This window comes from Schistocerca piceifrons, chromosome 4 (assembly GCF_021461385.2).
Source record: "Schistocerca piceifrons isolate TAMUIC-IGC-003096 chromosome 4, iqSchPice1.1, whole genome shotgun sequence".
Taxonomy (NCBI): Eukaryota; Metazoa; Arthropoda; class Insecta; order Orthoptera; family Acrididae; genus Schistocerca; species Schistocerca piceifrons.
Genome location: NC_060141.1, coordinates 66270919 through 66296086, shown reverse-complemented (window position 1 = coordinate 66296086; position 25168 = coordinate 66270919).

Genomic DNA, 25168 nt, shown 5'->3' with positions numbered 1-25168 from the left:
CACATTTCGAAAGCTTCTATTCTCTTCTTCCCCAAACAAGTTATCGTCCATGTTTCACTTCCATACATGGCTACACTCCATACAAATACTTTCAGAAACGACTTCCTGACACTTAAATCTATACTCGATGTTAACAAATTTCTCTTCTTCAGAAACGATTTCCTTGCCATTGCCAGTCTACATTTTATATCCTCTCTACTTCGACCGTCATCAGTTATTTTACTCCCTAAATAGCAAAACTCCTTTACTACTTTAAGTGTCTCATTTCCTAATCTAATTCCCTCAGCATCACCCGATTTAATTTGACTACATTCCATTATCCTCGTTTTGCTTTTGTTGATATTCATCTTATATCCTCCTTTCAAGACACAGTCCATTCCGTTCAACTGCTCTTCCAAGTCCTTTGCTGTCTCTGACAGAATTACAATGTCATCGGCGAACCTCAAAGTTTTTACTTCTTCTCCATGAATTTTAATACCTACTCCGAATTTTTCTTTTGTTTCCTTTATTGCTTGCTCAATATACAGATTGAATAACATCGGGGAGAGGCTCCAACCCTGTCTCACTCCTTTCCCAACCACTGCTTCCCTTTCATGCCCCTCGACTCTTATAACTGCCATCTGATTTCTGTACAAATTGTAAATAGCCTTTCGCTCCCTGTATTTTATACCTGCCACCTTCAGAATTTGAAAGAGAGTATTCCAGTTAACATTGTCAAAAGCTTTCTCTAAGTCTACAAATGCTAGAAACGTAGGTTTGCCTTTTCTTAATCATTCTTCTAAGATAAGTCGTAAGGTTAGTATTGCCTCACGTGTTCCAGCATTTCTACGGAATCCAAACTGATCTTCCCGAGGTCCGCTTCTACCAGTTTTTCCATTCGTCTGTAAAGAATTCGTGTTAGTATTTTACAGCTGTGACTTATTAAACTGATTGTTCGGTAATTTTCACATCTGTCAACACCTGCTTTCTTTGGGATTGGAATTATTATATTCTTCTTGACGTCTGAGGGTATTTCGCCTGTCTCATACATCTTGCTCACCAGATGGTACAGTTTTGTCAGGACTGGCTCTCCCAAGGCCATCAGTAGTTCTAATGGAATGTTGTCTACTCCCGGGGCCTTGTTTCGACTCAGGTCTTTCAGTGCTCTGTCAAACTCTTCACGCAGTATCTTATCTCCCATTTCGTCTTCATCTACATCCTCTTCCATTTCCATAATATTGTCCTCAAGTACATCGCCCTTGTGTAAACCCTCTATATACTCCTTCCACCTTTCTGCCTTCCCTTCTTTGCTTAGAACTTGGTTGCCATCTGAGCTCTAGATATTCATACAAGTGGTTCTCTTTTCTCCAAAGGTCTCTTTAATTTTCCTGTAGGCAGTATCTATCTTACCCCTAGTGAGACAAGCCTCTACATCCTTACATTTGTCCTCCAGCCATCCCTGCTTAGCCATTTTGCACTTCCTGTCGATCTCATTTTTGAGACGTTTGTATTCCTTTTTGCCTGCTTCATTTACTGCATTTTTATATTTTCTCCTTTCATCAATTAAATTCAATATTTCTTCTGTTACCCAAGGATTTCCACTAGCCCTCGTCTTTTTACCTATTTGATCCTCTGCTGCCTTTACTACTTCGTCCCTCAAAGCTACCCATTCTTCTTCTACTGTATTTCTTTCCCCCATTCCTCTCAATTGTTCCCCTATGCTCTCCCTGAAACTCTCTAAAACCTCTGGTTCTTTCAGTTTATCCAGGTCCCATCTTCTTAGATTCCCACATTTTTGCAGTTTCTTCAGTTTCAATGTGCAGTTCATAACCAATAGATTGTGGTCAGAATCCACATCTGCCCCTGGAAATGTCTTACAGTTTAAAACCTGGTTCCTAAATCTCTGTCTTACCATTATATAATCTATCTGATACCTTTTAGTATCGCCAGGATTCTTCCAGGTATACAACCTTCTTTTATGATTCTTGAACCAAGTGTTAGCTATGATTAAGTTATGCTCTGTGCAAAATTCTACAAGGCGGCTTCCTCTTTCATTTCTTCCCCCCAGTCCATATTCACCTACTATGTTTCCTTCTCTCCCTTTTCCTACTGACGAATTCCAGTCACCCATGACTATTAAATTTTCGTCTCCCTTCACTACCTGAATAATTTCTTTTATCTCGTCATACATTTCATCTATTTCTTCATCATCTGCAGAGCTAGTTGGCATATAAACTTGTACTACTGTAGTAGGCATGGGCTTTGTGTCTATCTTGGCCACAATAATGCGTTCACTATGCTGTTTGTAGTAGCTAACCCGCACTCCTATTTTTTTATTAATTATTAAACCTACTCCTGCATTACCCCTATTTGATTTTGTATTTATAACCCTGTATTCACCTGACCAAAAGTCTTGTTCCTCCTGCCACCGAACTTCACTAATTCCCACTATATCTAACTTTAACCTATCCATTTCCCTTTTTAAATTTTCTAACCTACCTGCCCGATTAAGGGATCTGACATTCCACGCTCCGATCCGTAGAATGCCAGTTTTCTTTCTCCTGATAACGACGTCCTCTTGAGTAGTCCCCGCCCGGAGATCCGAATGGGGGACTATTTTACCTCCGGAATATTTTGCCCAAGAGGACGCCATCATCATTTAATCATACAGTAAAGCTGCATGTCCTCGGGATAAATTACGGCTGTAGTTTCCCCTTGCTTTCAGCCGTTCGCAGTACCAGCACAGCAAGGCCGTTTTGGTTAATGTTACAAGGCCAGATCAGTCAATCATCCAGACTGTTGCCCCTGCAACTATTGAAAAGGCTGCTGCCCCTCTTCAGGAACCACATGTTTGTCTGGCCTCTCAACAGATACCCCTCCGTTGTGGTTGCACCTACGGTACGGCCATCTGTATCGCTGAGGCACGCAAGCCTCCCCACCAACGGCAAGGTCCATGGTTCATGGGAGGTATATAGTATTTGATAAGTAAGTGTTAATATATGCTTTAACTTGCAATAACTCTGCCTCACAAATTTTCTAATCTAAAATTACTTCACCATTGCGACAGTACGGGTTGTTTGGGAATGTGCATACGGTGTGGATGACGAAATAAAATACACTCTCTCTCATAAACTGACGAAAAATAAGACTTCTAAACTGTTCATAAGTTCTATATCTGCTGGGGAACCCCACGTGCTACAGCACGAAAAGATTTACCCACACAATACACAGTACAAACACTGCAACGGCCCCCTCTGAATATGGTTGAACTCGAAAGTTTGGCTATGTTTCGTCTATGGGCGGCCAAGTCACATTTGCCGCAATGTACACAATACTCCATGAAAGTATTTCATATAAATGCAGGCAGGATTTGCTGTGCAAAAATTATATGTGTACTCCCTACTTCTTAAATTTTAACAAATTCAAGTTTATTTCCAATAAGAAAATAGAAAAATGGAAAGTCACAGTTCACAATAAATTAATTTCAGAGCCTGTCCGAGTTTACGTTCTAGAAGACGGTTGAATAAGCCACAATTAATTGCGTGAGCTATCTTTAGAGAAACATTGAAGTTCCACAGTACATCAAACTATAAATTCGAAAATGGCTGCACACTGAAACTTTGTAAGTGCGGCTTGTATCGCACGCAACCCGAAAGTATCAAGTTCATCTGATACCAAAAAATATCTATGTCCGACGGTAGGAACCCTAAATAATTCATACACCCGAACTAGTGGCTATTTCACCACTCACCAGATAAAGTTTTCTCCTAACAGAGTATCACAGCCTGACCTCCTCCAACGGCTTTCGAACTGCCGCTGTTCATGCAGGAAACCTTGATCAAGCGCCACTGAAGTCAGTTACACTACTAAACACCAAAATGGCTGATATTCTTCATTTTAACCTTTTATAATCAAATCACACGAAAATTTTCCGAGAAATGTTGTCTGTTACCAGTTTTCTTTTACCTACTATAGTTTATTTATAAATAATGATTTCTATGGTTTTTCCCCGTTTTAGGATTTATAAGTGTAAAAATTAACAAAAAAACTAAATTATACATTGAATAATTTGCTATATATCTAAGGTTTACAGTGCTGCCGCTACTTTTGATGTTTCTCTTTTTATTTAGTAGGAATAGCTGGTTTTAACTGCGCGAAATCTACTTTTCGGCTTCTCATTTAAATATGTGAATAATTTCAGTAAATCTACTATCACAGTCCAATACAGTGTTACGAGGTGTATCCGTAGAAACCTCATTTGTTGCAATTGCAAAATGCGTCACTGAGATATTTACTTTTACAGTCCAGGAATGATTTATAAAATTTAACTAACAATAACATAAATTAATGCGGATATCGAAGGCGCATGTTCACACGCGAAATCGTCCATCTTCTCCTCTTCAAATGAGCCTACTGGCTCTTCAGTGACACATGGGCTTCAATATTTATTAATTATAGCTTTAATTTTGCACTGGACATGACAAGCGACCATGGGAAATGAGCAGCCGTTGTGCTGCCTAACGGACGGGTTTTTCCGGGCATGCAATCACCTCAGCGGCTGTTGGAACTCCATAGATAGCCCCATCTGTGGAGCATAGAGTGAAATGGCCCTCCACATACTCCTATAAAGCCGATTTCAGCTGTCAACACAAATATGACCCGATCTTAGCCGACGCCTGTGCACTGGCAGTCGCGTGTTTGTGACTGAATAAACTGTCTCTTCCCTTTACAATAGACTGTCGTGTTACACTACTTTACAAATCACCATTACTAAGTAACCACTGGACAGTTGGAAAATTTTACTACTAACAGAGATACAAAGGTGGTCGGTAGGTAAAAAAGGGTAACTACCTCTGGTATAGACTATATAGAATTTGAGTGACGTTATGCAATCGTCGGGTTTAACGATGTTTAGTTTTCAGATGGGAGCAAAGCAGTTTCAGGAAAACAGGAAATTGCTGCCCCATGTATGTGACGGGTACTGAGTGATCCTAGGGCTAGATTGCATGTATAAACATCACGTTAAAATTGACCTCGGACAACGTGTGGTAGAACTGTGTGAAAGATCATTCCATTTGGAGAAAACCGTTATGAGTAACATACTGTCGTAAGGAATCAGCTAAACTGCATGCAAACTACTAAGAATGATTTCAGATAGTGAAGTACTGCAAGGTACAGGGAACCACTGTGGATGAGCATGGAAATGGATCTACCTGTAAATGTATTATGTGTAACTGAGACATTAAGAGAAAACAATAAGTTAGAAAAAGCATGATGTTTTGTGTAGAGTAGTATCCTCCACATTCAGGAAATAGATGGTTAGAAGATAGTGGAAGTTTGGGACCAAAGACATGTATTTGCCTAAATGACTGTTGGTAGCCAATTTAGATGCTCTAGACAAAGATGACCTAGACAGGAAAATCTAAAAGCTAATCATAAGCATAAGCGAGCCATCAGTTTGAATGCATTACATGAAAAGATGAAACATTTAAAATAAACGGAAATAGTATTGATAGGTTAAGGAGGAATTATCGTTAGAAGTTGAGGACGAGTTTAATCTGACGGCCTCGGCGACACAACACAGAATCCCGACTAGGAATTAATCACTGATATAATATAAGCCATACTGGGTGCGATATGACCTACAACCTGTGACGGAGGAGTTTGTCAACTAACACTTATGGGAGTACCAGCTCATGTGGAGTGCCTGCAATGACGGTACTGAAATAAATGATTGGAGTATTAATTCTACTGCAACTACAGATACCTCAACAGTTCTATGATTACTGGTGCGTATCCAGTACAAACGGAAACCCTGGGCAGCTTCGGACAACGCAAGTATTTTTCCACTATATATTTAGCGAGTGAGTTCAAATGTTCAAATGTGTATGAATTCCTAAGGGACCGAATTGCTGAGATCATCGGTCCCTAGATTTACACAATAAGTAAACTAACTTGACCTAACTTACGCTAAGAACAACACACACGCCCATGCCTGAGGGAGGATTCGAACCTCCGGCGGGAGCGGCCACGCTGTCGGTGACATGGCGCCTCAAACCGCGCGGCTATCGAGTGAGTATTATCAACTGGAAGTAGTACCAGAAGACTGGCAAAAAATTGTCGTTACAGTTCCCTATGGGTACTAAAGGTATCAGCGAATGTCATTTAGTTTGAAAAATGCATCAGCTGTGTTTCAACGTTTGTTGGATAGAGTTTGAGGGTATTAAAGCCGAAACAATGTATAGTGTACCCCACCGCTATTTCTGTATCTGTGAAAGATATGTAATATCATACACAACGGTTGGGGGAGGTTTTTAAGAGATGACACGTATCAAGTCTGACCCTTAGCATAGAGAAGCATCATTTTGTGCAGTATGTCACAGGGGTAAATTACTTGGGAGATGTAATTAGCCAAGAAGGGGTATGAACGTATTCAAGATTGATGAATGCTGCACAGAGTTTTCCAAAACTTCAGATAGGCAAGGAACTGCAGTCACTTTTGGGTTAGCAGATTACTGTGACCATATCGGTTGTACAATAGACGACTGGAAAACCGTGACCTGGTCAGATGAGTACCAATTTCAATAGGTAAGAGCTGATGGTAGGGTTCGAATGTGGCGCAGCCCCAACGACGAAGCTATAGACCCAAGTTTTCAACAAGGCACTGTGCGAGTTGGTGATGGCACCATAATGGTGTGGACTGTGTTTATGGAATGGAGTGGATCCTCTGGTCAAAGTGAACTGGTAATTGACTGTAGATGGTCATGTTCGACTGCTTGGAGACCATTTGCCGCCATTCATGGACTTTATGTTATGGATGATAATGCGCCACATCCCTGGGCCACAATTGTTCAGTATTACTGAGCTGTTGTTACCCGCTGTGTGGCTGGATTGAAGAGTTTTTAGCAAACAGAACACAGCATGTTGTTATCAATGGAGAGACGTCTACAGACGTTAAAGTAACGTCTGGCGTGCCACAGGGGAGTGTTATGGGACCATTGCTTTTCACAATATATATAAATGACCTAGTAGATAGTGTCGGAAGTACCATGCGGCTTTTCGCGGATGATGCTGTAGTATACAGAGAAGTTGCAGCATTAGAAAATTGTAGCGAAATGCAGGAAGATCTGCAGCGGATAGGCACTTGGTGCAGGGAGTGGCAACTGACCCTTAACATAGACAAATGTAATGTATTGCGAATACATAGAAAGAAGGATCCTTTATTGTATGATTATATGATAGCGGAACAAACACTGGTAGCAGTTACTTCTGTAAAATATCTGGGAGTATGCGTGCGGAACGATTTGAAGTGGAATGATCATATAAAATTAATTGTTGGTAAGGCGGGTACCAGGTTGAGATTCATTGGGAGAGTCCTTAGAAAATGTAGTCCATCAACAAAGGAGGTGGCTTACAAAACACTCGTTCGACCTATACTTGAGTATTGCTCATCAGTGTGGGATCCGTACCAGATCGGGTTGACGGAGGAGATAGAGAAGATCCAAAGAAGAGCGGCGCGTTTCGTCACAGGGTTATTTGGTAACCGTGATAGCGTTACGGAGATGTTTAACAAACTCAAGTGGCAGACTCTGCAAGAGAGGCGCTCTGCGTCGCGGTGTAGCTTGCTCGCCAGATTTCGAGAGGGTGCGTTTCTGGATGAGGTATCGAATATATTGCTTCCCCCTACTTATACCTCCCGAGGAGATCACGAATGTAAAATTAGAGAGATTAGAGCGCGCACGGAGGCTTTCAGACAGTCGTTCTTCCCGCGAACCATACGCGTCTGGAACAGGATAGGGAGGTAATGACAGTGGCACGTAAAGTGCCCTCCGCCACACACCGTTGGGTGGCTTGCGGAGTATAACTGTAGATGTAGATGTAGATTGGTTTGAAGATCATTCTGGACAGTAAGAGCGAATGATTTGGCCACGCGCATTGCCCAACATGAATCCCATCTAACATTTATGGAACATAGTCGAGAGATCAGTTCGTCCAAAAAATCCTGCACCGGCAACACTTTTGCAATTATAGGTGGCCATGGAGGCATTATAGCTTAACATTTCTGCAGTGTACTTCCAAGGACTCGTTGAGTCCATGGCCTGTGGAAGTGCTGCGCTACGTTGGGCAAGATGAGGTCCTACACGATATTAGCAGTTATCTCATGATTTTTCTCACCTTAGTATATGTTTCATAGCCGGCTGTAATCTAATGAGGAATATACAGAAACTAACAATGAACTTATCAGCTAGGGAACACACATTCAGTGAGTGTGGCGTTAATAACTTGATTTGCAGAAGATTTATGGAATTCCCACTCCACATGCTTCATTACTGTGCAACCAAAAGCTTGTAAGACAAATATTCTGAAAATCATAAAACAGAACTAACAGATCTTATCTCTGTCCTATTATGTAATTTACGTCTCTTAAGGCTCTGCATTTGTGAAGTCTCAGTAGTTTGGGTATATGTGCTGTGACTTTAGTTCTGCTACGGAATTGAAGAATAACAGCAAGAGAAGCATTTCAAATGGACAATCGTTTTTCAATCTTGAGCACCCACACATACCATTTATTCCTTGCAGAATTCTCTCGTATGTCTAAAAGTGACCATCTGTGACGAAACAGCAGATCTAGCCTATTCTGGCATTACATGGCTAAGGACCTTTGGGGTTATTATGACCTTAGGATGTGTTGCGTAAGTTTAATTTACTGAAACTTTAATATAAAAATTTCTATATATACTCAATTATCATGATCGCAATAACACATTACTTTAAACTGATTACAGATCAGTTCTAAAGAAATGCGTTATTTTGATCGTCTTTGGGCCAATATCAGAAATGGACATACCTTTCTCTGCATGCTACAAGTGAGAAAAGCTTGCAGTTTTCACCAACAACAAAAAATGTCATAACCAGGAGATGCTAATACAATGACAACTTAAAATCGTTTGACAAAACCAAAAGTCGAAATTACATGTTTGACCATAGAGCCAGAGTGCCAGCAATTGCTCTCTCTGTGCACACAGCAAGAAACCGAGTCAGAGCCCCAGTTTACCGACAATTCCTCTCAATACCTTGAAACCCCCCACATATTAATGTCACATTGTATTGCTTATATATGTAAACCTGACTGTATGTGCAATATCAACTATATTTTGGCACAGAAACAGCACGCTTAACGAGCGTCAGTATTTTGGGCTTTATAACCTCCAAGTTTCAAAAGGAGTGAAGATATGTTCGTATAGGCTGCCCTGCACGTCATGCATTTTGTGTGAGAACAGAATCAGCCTGAAACTTCCTGGCAGATTAAAACTGTGTGCCCGACCGAGACTCGAACTCGGGACCTTTGCCTTTCGCAGCCAAGTGCTCTACCATCTGAGCTACCGAAGCACGACTCACGCCCGCTACTCACAGCTTTACTTCTGCCAGTATCTCGTCTCCTACCTTCCAAACTTTACAGAAGCTCTCCTGCGAACCTTGCAGAACTAGCACTCCTGAAAGAAAGGATATAGCGGAGACATGGCTTAGCCACAGCCTGGGGGATGTTTCCAGAATGAGATTTTCACTCTGCAGCGGAGTGTGCGCTGATATGAAACTTCCTGGCAGTTTTAATCTGCCAGGAAGTTTCATATCAGCGCACACTCCGCTGCAGAGTGAAAATCTCATCCTGGAAACATCCCCCAGGCTGTGGCTAAGCCATGTCTCCGCTATATCCTTTCTTTCAGGAGTGCTAGTTCTGCAAGGTTCGCAGGAGAGCTTCTGTAAAGTTTGGAAGGTATGAGACGAGATACTGGCAGAAGTAAAGCTGTGAGTACCGGGCGTGAGTCGTGCTTCGGTAGCTCAGATGGTAGAGCACTTGCCCGTGAAAGGCAAAGGTCCCGAGTTCGAGTCTCGGTCGGGCACACAGTTTTAATCTGCCAGGATGTTTCATATCAGCGCACACTCCGCTGCAGAGTGAAAATCTCATTCTGGAAACATCCCCCAGGCTGTGGCTAAGCCATGTCTCCGCTATATCCTTTCTTTCAGGAGTGCTAGTTCTGCAAGGTTCGCAGGAGAGCTTCTGTTAAGTTTGGAAGGTATGAGACGAGATACTGGCAGAAGTAAAGCTGTGAGTACCGGGCGTGAGTCGTGCTTCGGTAGCTCAGATGGTAGAGCACTTGCCCGCGAAAGGCAAAGGTCCCGAGTTCGAGTCTCGGTCGGGCACACAGTTTTAATCTGCCAGGAAGTTTCATATCAGCGCACACTCCGCTGCAGAGTGAAAATCTCATTCTAGAATCAGCCTGTCAAATCAACCTGCTCTGCAGGGCAGCCTACATGTCAGAAGCAAGAAACGTTTCTACAGGCCCCAACATGTAGGCCACCCTGCAAGACAGTTTGATTTGGCAGACCGATACTGTTCCCACACAACATTCCTGCCATGTAGGGCACCCAGGGATTAGAGTGTCCCTTATTTTCCAACTTCAGTATTTTTGAGAGTTCACAGTAAACAGATCTGTACAAAAAATTGTTGAGATCAAAGTGCTATAACCCATGCTGACTTGGGTGCAAACACACACGAGGAAAATGATCTTTGACATTGTTCATAGCTGTCTGGCTGACATCAACTCAGATTGTCGGTACATACACAGGCAGTGCAGTCAGTTAGTTGTTTATTTCTTACCAATTGTGCTACATGTGTTTTACATTTGTTATCTAAAATGTCACATTAATTATGTAGTGCCAAGTAATGTGTAGTTTTAAAAGGAGATATAAAACACCCAATAGCTGGACACAAATTACCATCAAACTGGCAACTGCTGGAATTTTATTTTATAACATATGGGAAGTAAAACTAACTATTAATGAAAGCGCTAATCTTGTGGTTCATGAGCGCATTATATTTTGGGAGAAAGCAAGAATTATGACAAGAGCTGTTCAGCATTGTTCACAAAAATTTATTAACTTGCATTTGGAGTGGCTAAAATTACCAAAATACCCAGAAAAGTGTCACTATATGTTTATGAGTCACGAAGAGCAATCTATAAACAATTTCGCCAATTTATTTTACATCGCACATGCCAGTGCGCTACAAACAATCAAGTTGAACATGACAGAAAGTTTTTACTTCGACAAAGAGAGACAAGACATAAAGGCTACCATGTAGGAGTAGACTGAATACTTGCAGATGAAGAAGATATGGTAAGGCAGAGACAATTATAAGATGAGAAAAGGCAAGATAAACGAAAGTGAACAGCTTCTACTTCTACAAATTTCGCTGTACTTCCTTTCTCTTCATCTGAAAGCTGGTAATAGCAAGAAAAGCGTTTCTGAAGAAGAGAAATTTGTTAACATCGAGTATAGATGTAAGTGTCAGGAAGTCTTTTCTGAAAGTATTTGTATGGAGTGTAGCCACGTATGGAAGTGAAACGTGGACGATAAATAGTTTAGACAAAAAGAGAATAGAAGCTTTCGAAATGTGGTGCTACAGAAGAATGCTGAAGACTAGATGGGTAGATCACATAACTAATGAGGAGGTATTGAATAGAATTGGGGAGAAGAGAAATTTGTGGCACAACTTGACTAGAAGAAGGGATTGGTTGGTTGGATATATTCTGAGGCATCAAGGGAACACCAGTTTAGTATTGGAGGGCAGTGCAGAGGGTAAAAATCGAAGAGGGAGACCAAGAGATGAATACACTAAACAGATTCAGAAGGATGTAGGTTGCAGTAAGTACTGGGAGATGATGAAGCTTGCACAGGATAGAGTAGCGTGGAGAGCTGCATCAAACCAGTCTCTGGACTGAAGACCACAAGAACAACATCTGAAAAATCAGATAAGGCATTTTCAAGTTCAGATAAAACTGTGGATGGTGTGGGTAAGTTTTTATAACACACTTCTGAGGATAATTCATTGGAAGATGGTGCAAGGCGAGGTACCAAAGAATTTGTTACTGAAAAATTAGCAGCTGCCTTGGACAGACGCCAGCTGAGTGTAGGAGATTCTTTATTTATTCTTCAATTAATAGCTGTGGTATTTGGTCACACAATACTGAGGAGTTCTGTATTAGAAAATCTTATTTTTTAACAGTGGAGAATAAAGACTTCCAGTCATTGTTACGTTTGGGAACAGCTCCTTGGCATTCAAAAATTACTGAATGTGTCTCGTAAAGAGCGAGCAAACGGTGTTTGGAATGCATTAACGTATTCTGATATTTAGGACAACGTCCAAATACTCTCCATCGACAGAACCGCCTGAAACACTGGCCATCTTAATGGAATATGCATCTTACTTGAACACAAATTAGACTGGGAGTTGAATTTTCCATGTCATCATTCCATGTATGGACTTAGTCTAAAAAGTGTATTTGAAAGTAGGTGCATGGTCTCACAAACAACACTGACTTACCAGTATTTAAAGATTTGAGAGAAAACTGGAAAAGTGTCGATGTCAGTAATTTTCATTCTGTCAAACGATTGTGGATTTATTTTTTAATGCATTAGGAATTAAGATATTTTTGTGAAAGTGAATTATATAAACCAACAGTGAGAGATGATTATCATGAACTCACAGAACTCTGTGTAATACTTCTGGGAAGAGGTTTTAGAATAAAAACTGAAAATGTAACTCCTGGAGCAATGCATCAAGCCAGGTAGATGGAAAGAGCAATTTATTGCTTAAAATATTTCTGCTCTCACAACTATCTACTGAAAATAAAGATACAAGTATAATTCAAAATATGAACAGAGAGACTCCACAAATCGAATAGAGATCTACAGGCATTTCTTTTTGTAGAGAATTGGATGGACCATTATATGATATTCATGTTATTCTGATTGCCATTTATAGGTGGTTTTAATTCAATCTCATCTTCATTTCAGAGAAAATATTGGGTGATTTTGTGTCAAGCAAGAGCAGACATCTGATCTCTTGCCTGAAGATTGTGGACACTACTTTTATTCAAGAAAGGCCTTTGAGATGGACGAGCTGCACTTGATATTTAAATGCTAGAAGGATAATGAAGGAGTTATAAGCCATTACATCTACACCTACATCTACATTAATACTCCACAAGCCACCCAACAGTGTGCCGCGGAGGGCACTTTACGTGCCACTGCGTTACCTCCCTTTCCTGTTCCAGTTGCGTATGGTTCGCGGGAAGAACGACTGTCGGAAAGCCTCCGTGCGCGCTCGAATCTCTTTATTTTGACATTCGTGATCTCCTCGGGAGGTATAAGTAGGGGGAAGCAATATATTCGATACCTCATCCAGAAACGTACGCTCTCGGAACCTGGCGAGCAAACTACACCGCGATGCAGAGCGCCTCTCTTGCAGAGTCTGCCACTTGAGTTTGCTAAACATCTCTGTAACGCTATCACGCTTACCAAATAACCCTGAGACGAAACGCGCCGCTCTTCTTTGGATCTTCTCTGTCTCCTTCGTCAACCCGACCTGGTAAGGATCCCACACTGATGAGCAATACTCAAGTATAGGTCGAACGAGTGTTTTGTAAGCCACCTCCTTTGTTGATGGACTACATTTTCTAAGGAGTCTCCCAATGAATCTCAACCTGGCACCCGCCTTACCAACAATTAATTTTATATGATCATTCCACTTCAAAACGTTCCGCACGCATACTCTCAGATATTTTACAGAAGTAACTGCTACCAGTGTTTGTTCCGCTACCATATAATCATACAGTAAAGGATCCTTCTTTCTATGTATTCGCAATACAGTACATAATGAGTCATCTGAAGGGTGTGTTAAATTTATGGAAGATTTTCACAGATTATTGACTGTAGATGAGAAACAAAAGAAATTTGTGTTGCTTCATGTTTAAAACACTGTAAACTGCACGCAGATTGCACGAAAGAAACATTAAAAAGAAAACATTCTTAGGAATGGTAAACACCTCCTAAAAGGTAAACGGTATGAAATTTTGATTTTATGCAGTCATCAATAACTGTTGCACTAACAAAAACTACAGAACCTTGAATTCACAGTATTAAAATCTGCCACTTTAGTCGGCACAGGTTGGTGTTATCCTGGCAAGATTTTTTTTTTATGGAGTAAATTTAGTAAAATAGAAAACATTTAATGGGTGAGCGAAAATTTTTCGAAAAAAATTTGGAACAAGATAATGGACACTCTATTACCCATATCCTGCATTGGAGTAGTATCGGTCTGCTTTATCGACAAGCTTTGCATTGATGTCCATACATCAGGAGCAAATTCAATGTCCATACATCAGGAGCAAATTCAAGCTTTTCAAGCCCCTGATGTGTAGCCTGCCTCGCATGTCAGGCATGCTGTGGGAATACTATCGACCTGCTTTATTGAACAGTGTTGCAAGGGCTACAATTGCACATGCGCATGACTGGAGACAGGTTGAGATGGATAAAGCAGGAGATGGACAGTGCGAAGGGAGGAGGAAGTGGACAGAGAGAGGAAGGGGGAAGATGCATAAGGCAGGGGAAGGTGTAGTACGGTAGTGGACAGTGGGCAAGGAAGAGGGGGAGGTAGAGGAGGAAAGAGAGAAGGAAAGGAGGAGATAGTCTGAGGGAATGGACAAAGAAAGATGAAGGAGAAAATGAAAAGACTGGAAGAGTGGGGAGGAGGAGATAGACATATAGAGGTGTAAGGATGAGGTGGGCAGATAGAGGGAGGAAGAGCTGGACACAGAGAGCAGGAGGAGGAGGAGTGTTCAACATGTGTCTAACAGATACGAGAGCGAAGATGCAGGTAAAATGTTAGTTTATGTATATTCCCGTGGAGAGGGACTGTAGTGCGGGCTGGATTACTGTTACCTGCTGGCAGAAGATGAGGTAGGAGGCGAAGAAGAGCCTGCGCCACCAGGCGGCGGGCACGGTGGCCGCGGCGCCCACGAGCGCCGCCCACGCGTCCAGCGGCGCCCGCAGCAGCAGCGCCGCCGCCGCCCACCCGCCGCCCACCAGCAGCCACACGGCCGGCGGGAAGGCCTCCACCACGGCGCGCCACGCCGCCACCGGCTGCTCGCCGGGCACGCACCTGAACGTGTACCGCTGATGTCACGCACTCCCCCACAGAGATCCCACGAGGGACGGATGTTAACACGAAAGCAGAAACTACTGGAGCGTGTTAGCTTCGCCAGCAATGCTTCCCCAAATGCAGATAAACAGGTGGAAAATTGTGTCACAGGGGTGTAATATAAATAAAATTTAATTCAAATCATATGCACTGTTTATGACAGAAACCACACTGAGACTTATTCTCGGACAAAAATTTCAGTATAGTGAACACCATCCTTTACCCGAAATTCAGTCTTTCATAACTGCATATAGTCAGTCTGCAACTATTTTATCTTACCTTCAACAGTAATCTGTTGTCATAAGCACTATACAGGGTGAAAATTATTGAAACTGACAAACTCTGGGAGGTTGTAGGGAACATGAAAGCAAATATTTTTCCCTAATGTCATTTTTTCCTATGAGGAGTATTTAAACCAGTAGAGGAAGATTTATCTGGCGGCAAATCATTAAACCAACAAACACTTTCCCATTTTTTTATGACCAAGAGGCAACAGATTAACACAACCCAGTTTCAATTACAGTAGATTGTCAAAAATGCCTCCATTGACACGTAAACAAAGGTTACACCGTCGGATCATGTTCTGTCTGACACGGGCAAAAACCCCAGGAGTATGCTGAATTGTTCCTGCTGCGGCTACTATCCGGGCAACCAGATCCTCTTCTGATGCAACAGGAGTTGCAGAAACAGGGTTGCGCATCTCTCCCCACACAAAAAAGTCCAGAGGGGACATATCTGGGGACAGAGGAGGCCATGGTACAGGACCACCTCTGCCAATCCACGTTTCTGGGAACCGTCGATCCAGGAATCGACGTACACGACGGCTGAAATGTGCCGGCGCCCCGTCATGTTGGAACCACATGCGTTGTCTTGTAGGGAGTGGGACGCCTTCCAGAAATTCTGGCAATGCTCTGGCGAGAAAATTGTAATAGTGCCTGTCATTTAATGGCCTAGGTAGCAGATACGGCCCAATTAAATAGTCACCAGCAACACCGACCCACACATTAACGAAGAACCGCACTTGATGAGCGCTGGTAACTGTGGCATGTGGGTTATCCCGACTCCAAACATGCGAATTGTGAATGTTGGAGACTCCATCACGCCCGAACATTGCTTCATCGGTAAACAACACAGAGGATGGAAATGTAGGATCCATTTCACACTGTTCCAGGTACCACTGCGAAAACTGCCGGCCGAAGTGGCCGTGCGGTTAAAGGCGCTGCAGTCTGGAACCGCAAGACCGCTACGGTCGCAGGTTCGAATCCTGCCTCGGGCGTGGATGTTTGTGATGTCCTTAGGTTAGTTAGGTTTAACTAGTTCTAAGTTCTAGGGGACTAATGACCTCAGCAGTTGAGTCCCATAGTGCTCAGAGCCATTTGAACCTTGAACTGCGAAAACTGTGCTCTGGGTGGATAATCAACTGGTTCCAGGTTGTCGGCACGCTGCAAGTGAAATGGACGTAACAATTGCTCTCGAAGGACTGTTCTTACATTCGTCTGATTCGTTCCCATGTTACGTGCAATTTCACGAATGCTGATTGAAGGCTTCCGCTCCACATGAAGCAAGGCAGCTTCCTCAAATTGCAGCGTTCTTACTGTGCGACGGCGTCCCTGTCCAGGTAATTTGCTAAATGACCCGGTCTCACGCAGACGTTGGTACACAGCAGCAAAGGTCGTATGATGCGGGATACGGCGATTAGGATATTGTTGTTGATAAACCCGCTGTGCAGCTCGTCCGTGGTGGTGCGCTACGTAGGACGCACCAACCATTTCGGTGTACTCACTCCAGGTGTATCGCTCCACTAGTAAACAGAGACAATGCACTACTACGCTGGTGGACAGCAGTTGCCTACAGCTGAAGAGTGTGATAGGCCCTCTAACTACTGAAGATCGTAAGACGCTCTCTAGCAACTGAAGAGCGGAATACGGCCTCCACCGGTTTAAATAACCCACATAGGAAAAAATGACATTAGGGAAAAATATTTGTTTCGATGTCCCCTACAACCTCCCACAGTTTGTCGGTTTAAATAATTTTCACCCTCTATAACATGGATTGTGTTACCACTAAGTTCACTAAATCAAATAAAACGGAATATTTAGATTCTTTAAGAGCCAAAGCACCTGAACTTCGGCCTGGGCACATCGAAATGCCTTTATGTAAGATCTGAAATAAGGTTTGAGCAGAGCGAAAACAACACTCCCTAGATATCATGCAATGGATTTTTGTTCAAATTTTCATAGCCAACCTAAGAGGAGGAAATGGAAAAATGGGGTATGCAATTGACCAGCGTGAGGTCTAGGTTTGTAAAGAAAGATTTAATTGCTTAAAACTAATCAAGGTAATTAATAAATAATTAATTACTGATTTGATAGGAAACTGAAGTGTCAAAAATTCCTAGACATTTTTCGCATAAAAAGATACTTTCGTATGATAAGGTTAGATTAGGTTAGGTTAGGTTAGAAAAAATACTGAAAAAACAGGCAAATGTTTTAGGCAATGACTGTTTAAAACTAAGAAACAAAATAGATTAGAGATGCATTTGACGGGCCTTTCAATGATGATTGAAATCATTTACAGGAAATGAGGATCCGATTGAGAATTTAAAGTTCAATGTTTATCTTAGACTCGCAGAACTTGTAGGAATGGAAATGGAAATGAAGTTCCATGCTTCTTGACAGAGCGTAGAGGAACGATGCGGGAGACCCGGAATGCCGTACTAGGCGAGATCCTAATGGGGGTGGTTTGCCGTGTCCCTCCTCTGACCGTAATGGGGATGAATGTTGATGATGAAGACGACACAACAACACCGAGTCATCTCGGGGCAGCTGAAATTCCCTGACACCGCCGTGAATCTAACCCGGAACCCCGTTTTCGGGAAGTGAGAACCCTACCGCGGGACCACGAGCGTCGGACTTCTTAAGAATAACTGAGGATATTTGTCTGGTGGATTATGTAGGCAGCACAGTCTCATCTGCTCTCCATGATTTTCAGCTTCATTCAAAAGTTCATCAAATATATCTCTAATCTATTTTGTTTCTTACTTTTAGACAGTCACTACCCAAAAACATTTGTCCGTTTTTTCAGTATTTCTTTATTTGAAGAACTCTTTATTTACGGTAAAATAACATTCGAAAATATCTTTTTAAGAGGAAAATATCTAGGAATTTTTAACATTCAATTTTCTCTCAAATCAGTAATTAATTACTTTTTAATTAACTTGATTAGTTTCAAGCAATTACATATTTATTTCCATCAATGTTTCGATCAAATGTTTTTCTGTTCTGTTTCGTTTCTTGGGCTTAGACAAATCATTTCAGAAAACATTTCACTTTTTTATTTTATTTTTGGGCAGAGAATGGGATTTATTACGATTTTTTTAGCCCACGTTGGGAAAACAGCTACGTAAGGGCCCTCTACTAGAAACCAATTTTAGCGGTTGCCTGGTGCCAGACGATTGAAGATAAAGTAGCTGCAGTAAGTATGCAGGGCGAGGAAGATATTGCATAAGGCAAAGAGGCTACCAATATACGTCAATAATTTATACAAAGGGTGAGGCAGGGAATTATTCGTAACTCTACAAGTTAATGAAAGAACAACTAAAAGCGCTAGAAAACATTTTTTTATTACCTCAATAAAGTATAGTTGGAAGTTTGATTTTATTAAGTTCTGAACTTCAGATCATGCAAGTGAAGTCCATCGTTGTCAATAAACATCTAAATCCGGTTTCTGAAGTTCTGCATCAATTTATGGAACATCTGTTTTGAAATACGGCCTATTTCAAGCCTACCGGGGATATTGGGTGGTGTTTATAAACTTTAACTTTGAGAGAACCCCAAAAAAAGAAGTCGCGCAGACTGAAATCAGGCGAGCGTGCAGGCCGTGGAATGTTGCCGTACCGTCAAATCAAAGTCCAACAAAGACGTCCCCCAAAGCATTCATCGAATGTCGATCAGCATGGGCCGTGGCAACATCCTGCTGAAACCACACGAGCTTCATATTTGTTAAAGTTGTGGGTCATGTTCACATACCGTACACCACTGACGGTAACAGCATGGTTGTTCTCTTTTTTTTCTGTAAAAAAAAAAAAAAAAAAAAAAGTCCAATGATTTTATCAGCACTGAAAACAATAGACTGGCTGGGTGAAATTAAGATATGTGAACACAAAATAAGCAGTCTCGCATATGCGGATGACTTAGTTGTGATGGCAGATTCGATTGAAAGTTTGCAAAGTAATATCTCAGAGCTAGATCAGAAATCTAAGGACTGCGGTACGAAGAGTAGCATCTCCAAAACGAAAGTAATGTCAGTGGGAAAGAGATATAAGCGTATTGAGTGCGAAATAGGAGGAACAAAGTTAGAACAGGTGGACGGTTTCAAGTACTTAGGATGCATATTCTCACAGGATGGCAACATAGTGAAAGAACTGGAAGCGAGGTGTAGAAAAGCTAATGCAGTGAGCGCTCAGCTACGATCTATTCTCTTCTGCAAGAAGGAAGTTAGTACCAAGACTAAGTTATCTGTGCAGCGTTCAATCTTTCGACCAACTTTGTTGTACGGGAGCGAAAGCTGGGTGGATTCAGGTTACCTTATCAATAAGGTTGTGGTTACGGATATGAAAGTGGCTAGAATGATTGCAGGTACTAGTAGATGGGAACAATGGCAGGAGGGTGTCCACAATGAGGAAATCAAAGAAAAACTGGGAATGAACTCTATAGATGTAGCAGTCAGGGCGAATAGGCTTAGATGGTGGTGTCATGTTACACGCACGGGAGAAGTGAGGTTACCCAAGAGACTCATGGGTTCAGCAGTAGAGGGTAGGAGGAGTCGGGTAGACCAAGGAGAAGGTACCTGGATTCGGTTAAGAATGATTTTGAAGTAATAGGTTTAACATCAGAAGAGGCACCAATGGTAGCACTGAATAGGGGATCATGGAGGAATTTTATAAGGGGGCTATGCTCCATACTGAACGCTGAAAGGCATAATCAGTCTTAAATAATGATGACGATGATGATGATGATTGTACATCACACTGTAACCTTATCACTGTGGATAGGTCTCTCGTGTATTTTCCCAGAATTCACACAACTCCAATAACGATTACTGCGTTTATTAAAACATCCAGAAATGTGAAAAATGCCTCAACATGAGGAAAATGTATGCGTCTTGAGGAACATTTTCAATCTATCTTCACAAGCTTGTCGTCGATATTGTCGGTCCTGTTGCGAGAGTTCTTGAGCGATCAATATTTTATACGGAAGAAAGTGAAGGTCTTCTTGGAGAATCTGATGCACAGTACGGCTAGACATGCAAGCGACGACGCATGCTTGCGAGCACAACACTTAGGCTAGGCGCAAATTGAAACGCGTATAGCGCGTGTGGCGCGACGCAGCGCAGCGCGTGTTTTTGTAACATCACAGGTTCAAATGGGAGCGCGCAAACTGCGACGCGACGCGACTGGGACGCGACACGCGCCTGCGCCAGGTCGCGCGGCGATGTGGTTGAGGCACAGTTTCTCGCGCCGCGCGCCGCGCTTGCCTCGCTAGCACCGTGGGATATTTGAGGCGGGGAGCGGAAAAGTAGCCCAGCCATATGCTCACATCGGAGCGGCGCATGTCAGCAGTGGTAGTATTGCCCATACGATAAATTTTGCCTTACTGTGTACTGAATTTTGTTGCCTTTGGGTAGTATTTCGGTTTTCGCCATTTAAACGCTCCAGCTTTCTTCGTTAGCACGTTACACCTTTTTTGTTACTTATATGTGCATAGTTTTGTTTTGTTTTTCTTCTGTCAAGAAAAATGTATACTTCAGTAACTGATGAGCCATTGGCCACTGGAACTGCACCATATGCCTCCGCGATGTTTTCAGATCGCAAGAAGGGACAGAGGGTAGTGAATAAGGAAGCAAGGAATATTATAAAATCATGTGATTAAGAATCAAGGCAGGAAAGTAAAGCAAGGTTATCTTCTCGCTGCCTAGTAAGCTAGCGTATCTGTACGATCTGTTACAAAAATTTAGAAAGGGATAATCTCCACAGGTGCGATCCCTTTGTGCATCTGGTAAAAAGCGTCCAAGATCTGAAGTATAGAAGTTTCACTGTGATTATTCTGATATGGATGTAATAATGTAATACGACACACTGTACTACATGCATGTGAACAACATATTTCCACGGCAAGCTAGAAACAGTCGAAAAGCAGTCACAAATAACAATATTTTAATTGGATCGCCGTGATAAGAAAAAGAATTTCAATTGTTGCATGGACATTATCAGCATTAATAAACTAATTATACAACAACAGGTTACACAAATGAAGGAAATGGTCGGTATTATTACGAAAGTAGGAGTATCCTAAGAGAGTGTTATGATTAGATATATTTAATTTGTTGAAATGTGCTGCTGACAAAGGCAGATCTACTTTCATGACAATGTTTTTCGAACTCCATCTCACAAGGCACACATGGCTAGCTTGTGCATCCCTGTCGCACGCATTATCCTTCGCTGCTGACAATACACTCACCATTGTGTTGTGCGACAGATCAGTTGTTTACTTTTCTCAATAACAACTATTTTATTCGCGATCACGCATTGTCAGTTTGGCACGCCCTAGGTGAGTAAACAGTATCTGGCATATGCCTATCATTCCGCCGGAAGGAACGCTCGTCATTATTTTAATACCGCTCAGATCAAGAGAAGGAATACAATCCTTTGGCAAGTTTCCGCTCCAGTCGCTCAGTGCTAAAAATACGATGGGTTACGGGGATTACATCAAAATTCCAACAGAATTACCAATCTGTTTTTGTGTGAGTTGTTAACCTTTTCTCATTCGAAGAACCATCACCATTTATGAGTAAAGGCCACATTTCTCTTGGTGACTGGTTTAATTGTACCTGCTTTGTCACAATGTAATTTGCCAAACTCATCTCACATCATCTATTCAGACAGAATTCCGAAACGGAGGGCCTCATTAAACAAGTAATTGGCAATCACAGAGCTCAATAGCTTACGAAAAACCTCGTAGTATCAATTTGCAGTAACATAAAAGAAGAAATTTCATGTTTATTTTCATACTAGGAAGCTCTTGTTTCGCTAGCTGTCGATAACTCTTAAAAAATTACAGTCACTGGAGTGAAATAAATAAAAAAGAAGTACAATTAGTGATATATCGCCATAGATAAGAAAGTTCCGTGTGTTTCATAATTGGCAAAACACTCCTCCTTGTGTGCTATTAGTCGCCAAACTTTCGTTTCGATGTCTCGAGCGGTTTAGGAGATACGAGAGATGTTGTGAGTATTTCATTCTCGCGGGCGTGAGATCGAAAGTGAGCGCGCTACATGGGATCCATTTTCTCGAGATCGGAGGCAGATAGAGATCTCCTCCCAAGTCTAAACAAAAATTCAGCATGTAAGCTGAATTTCATACGCAGCAACATATGGTGTAATACGGCCCAAACGCAAAATCATAGCGACCCCTAATTTTCGTTGCAAACTTTTTGAGTTTTGCGTAGTGCCTTACTAAAATGTGTACATCACAATAAGAATGGTCATTAGCGAAGTGATGGGCACTTCATCACGAAGCTGACATATAACGCTACTAATAAGGCAAAAATTATATATTTTCAGAGAATAGTTTCTGTAAAATCATTTGAGAAAGATAAGAGGTTGCGCGCGCTTCGGTTCAGTCAGCGCAGAGCGTCGCCAGTCGGCGCGTGCGAAGTACGGTGTACGCGTCGCAATATGCGCTGCACCCGCGCGACCCGTGCGGCACGTGCGTGTCGCGCTGTAGTCTAGTGTCACGTCACACGTGCTATACGCTTCTCAATTTGCGCCTAGCCTTACGGGAGACTGCAACGTTGACCTTCTTATATGCTCAATGTTTTTAGGACCTCTAACGGTCTTCTGTGCTCCAACTCTCTTTTTGTCAACACTGCCACATCGACGGAAGTTCTCTACCCATAATAGGATCGAATTATGGTCGGGAACACTGTTTAGAAGGGGGGGATTTGATATCGAGAACTCGTAGGATGCTGTACTACAACTAAAGACCGGTTTTTAGAAAGATAGGCTTCGACAGCAAAAGCACGTTGTTCGATCGAACAGCGGTACCAATGTAAGCGTCCGCTGCCACCACGACCTTGGAGCCTATTCCGACTCTTCGCAGCACGAACTTAAAATTAGGATTAATTCCCTGCCTCACCCTGTATTTTCAATCAAACAATGAAATCAAAAATCTGCCCAGTACAGAACAGAGTGGATAGCCTGGGTGGAAGGCTAATTATACACGAATATTTCATGTGGAAACCCGAATTCAGTTGCCTGTGAACGTAGCACGTATCTGTCGAGCAGCTAAGCAGAATGTCACGTTGTCTCTGATGAAACTTAAGAGTTGTCCATTGAGGTTTCGGGCAGATACGCTTGTCCTATTTGCCTAAATCCTAAACATGTTAAGCATTGGACAGCACGATATTCTGCATCTCGATATGATGCGTGTGCACCGTTCCTGCCGGTGACTAACTGGAGTTATCTGTATGCACTGTGAATGTACATTACACATTTTTTGACATCTTCGGAAATGCCATTTTACGACTTTGTTATGTTGATTTGAAAATGGGTCTCGGCACGAGACTAGTCATCGAATGAAAAATAAAACTGTAGGATGTGAGGTCCGCCAGTTATACAAAACAACTTTTTTTCAAGTACCCGAACATGTTTAAGCACCACTGTGCCATCACCAGTGGGTTTCTGTTTTATTTAATCTGTAATGTGAAACATTTTTACTAAATGATTACAGAGATATGTGGATATTTAGTTCAAACAATAGTTGGTTTTTTTGTTAATACTTTTACACTTGCTGTGCATGATTTTTCAGAACCGCTTCTGTATTATTCATTACAGGTAGTGTAACAACAACAACTGTACATATAATAATTTTTCTTCTGATTTTCGATGAATTAATGTAAGCAATGTTTTGATTTCATTTCTTTTTCTTTTCGTGTCATTATGTTAAAGAAAATGTAAGCAACTTTCGATGTGAATGTTAATATTTATGTCAAATTTCAAGAAATGCTATAACAGAATTGAAGTGTAACCCATGTTGAATCTATTGTAACATGTTTAAAATTGTAATTGTGCGCCTGGTCCATACGTAGGCAATGTATTAGGATATGTGGAATGTAAAACCTTTGGTGAATACCCTATCTGTAGGGGAGCGGTAAAGGGTGGATGGCAGGCGAGCGCGGGAAAATGCACACGGGCGCGGTACGGCATAACGGGCTCAGCAACACAGTCGGAGTTGGGCATCGGTCTGAGGAACACGTTCCGGATCGAGGAGGCTATCCTGGAAAAAGAGGTTTCATTGAGCCTCGGATGTGCCGTTTCCGACGACAATACAGCATGGCTATATTTTATAGGCACTGAATTGAAAAGGATTGCGACGCTAAGAAGAAGCAAAGTGCCGATACAGCAAGAGCCATAGCTGTGATTGTATGTGTGCTGTGCGCCTCGCCATCTCGCCGCCCGCCAACCGCCGCATCGACACGAACAGGTTGAATCTTTAGAATTGTATTCGTGTGGACCAGTGTTAATTTCGTTCCTGACTGTTCAATAACAACTTAACTTTTACCAGAATTGTCCTAGCAATTAATTATCCTTATCACTAACCTAGACAGGGTCCTTTCCACATGTTGTGCAATCCGAGTGTCCCGAAATGAAGATTTAAAGTTGAATTACCTGCAGACCTATCTATGCTAGAAAGATGTTTAAGGAGTTTTATTGTTAATGAAAATATAAGCAAATAACAAAGGTCTGACAAAGTTGGAAGATAATTTTGGAATTGGTTTAGTAATGAAGCTTAATTAATTGGAGACAAAATTAATGGTAGTTAAATGAGGAAGTAATAAGACAAAAAGAGTAGTAACTCATATTTTGTAAATCTTGAGTGCTTAATGTTTCCAATAGTTAATAGTTTCAACATAGTGATCATAACAGTTTCAGGGTCCCCCCCCCCTTTCCCACTCTTTTCTTTTCTATTCATTTAAATTTTGAAGTGTACTGAACTGATTCGACCAGCAAAGTTAAAGTCAATATAGAACCTAAATTTATCAGTGTTTTACCCCTATTAAAATTGACATTGTATGTGTGTTTCAAAAT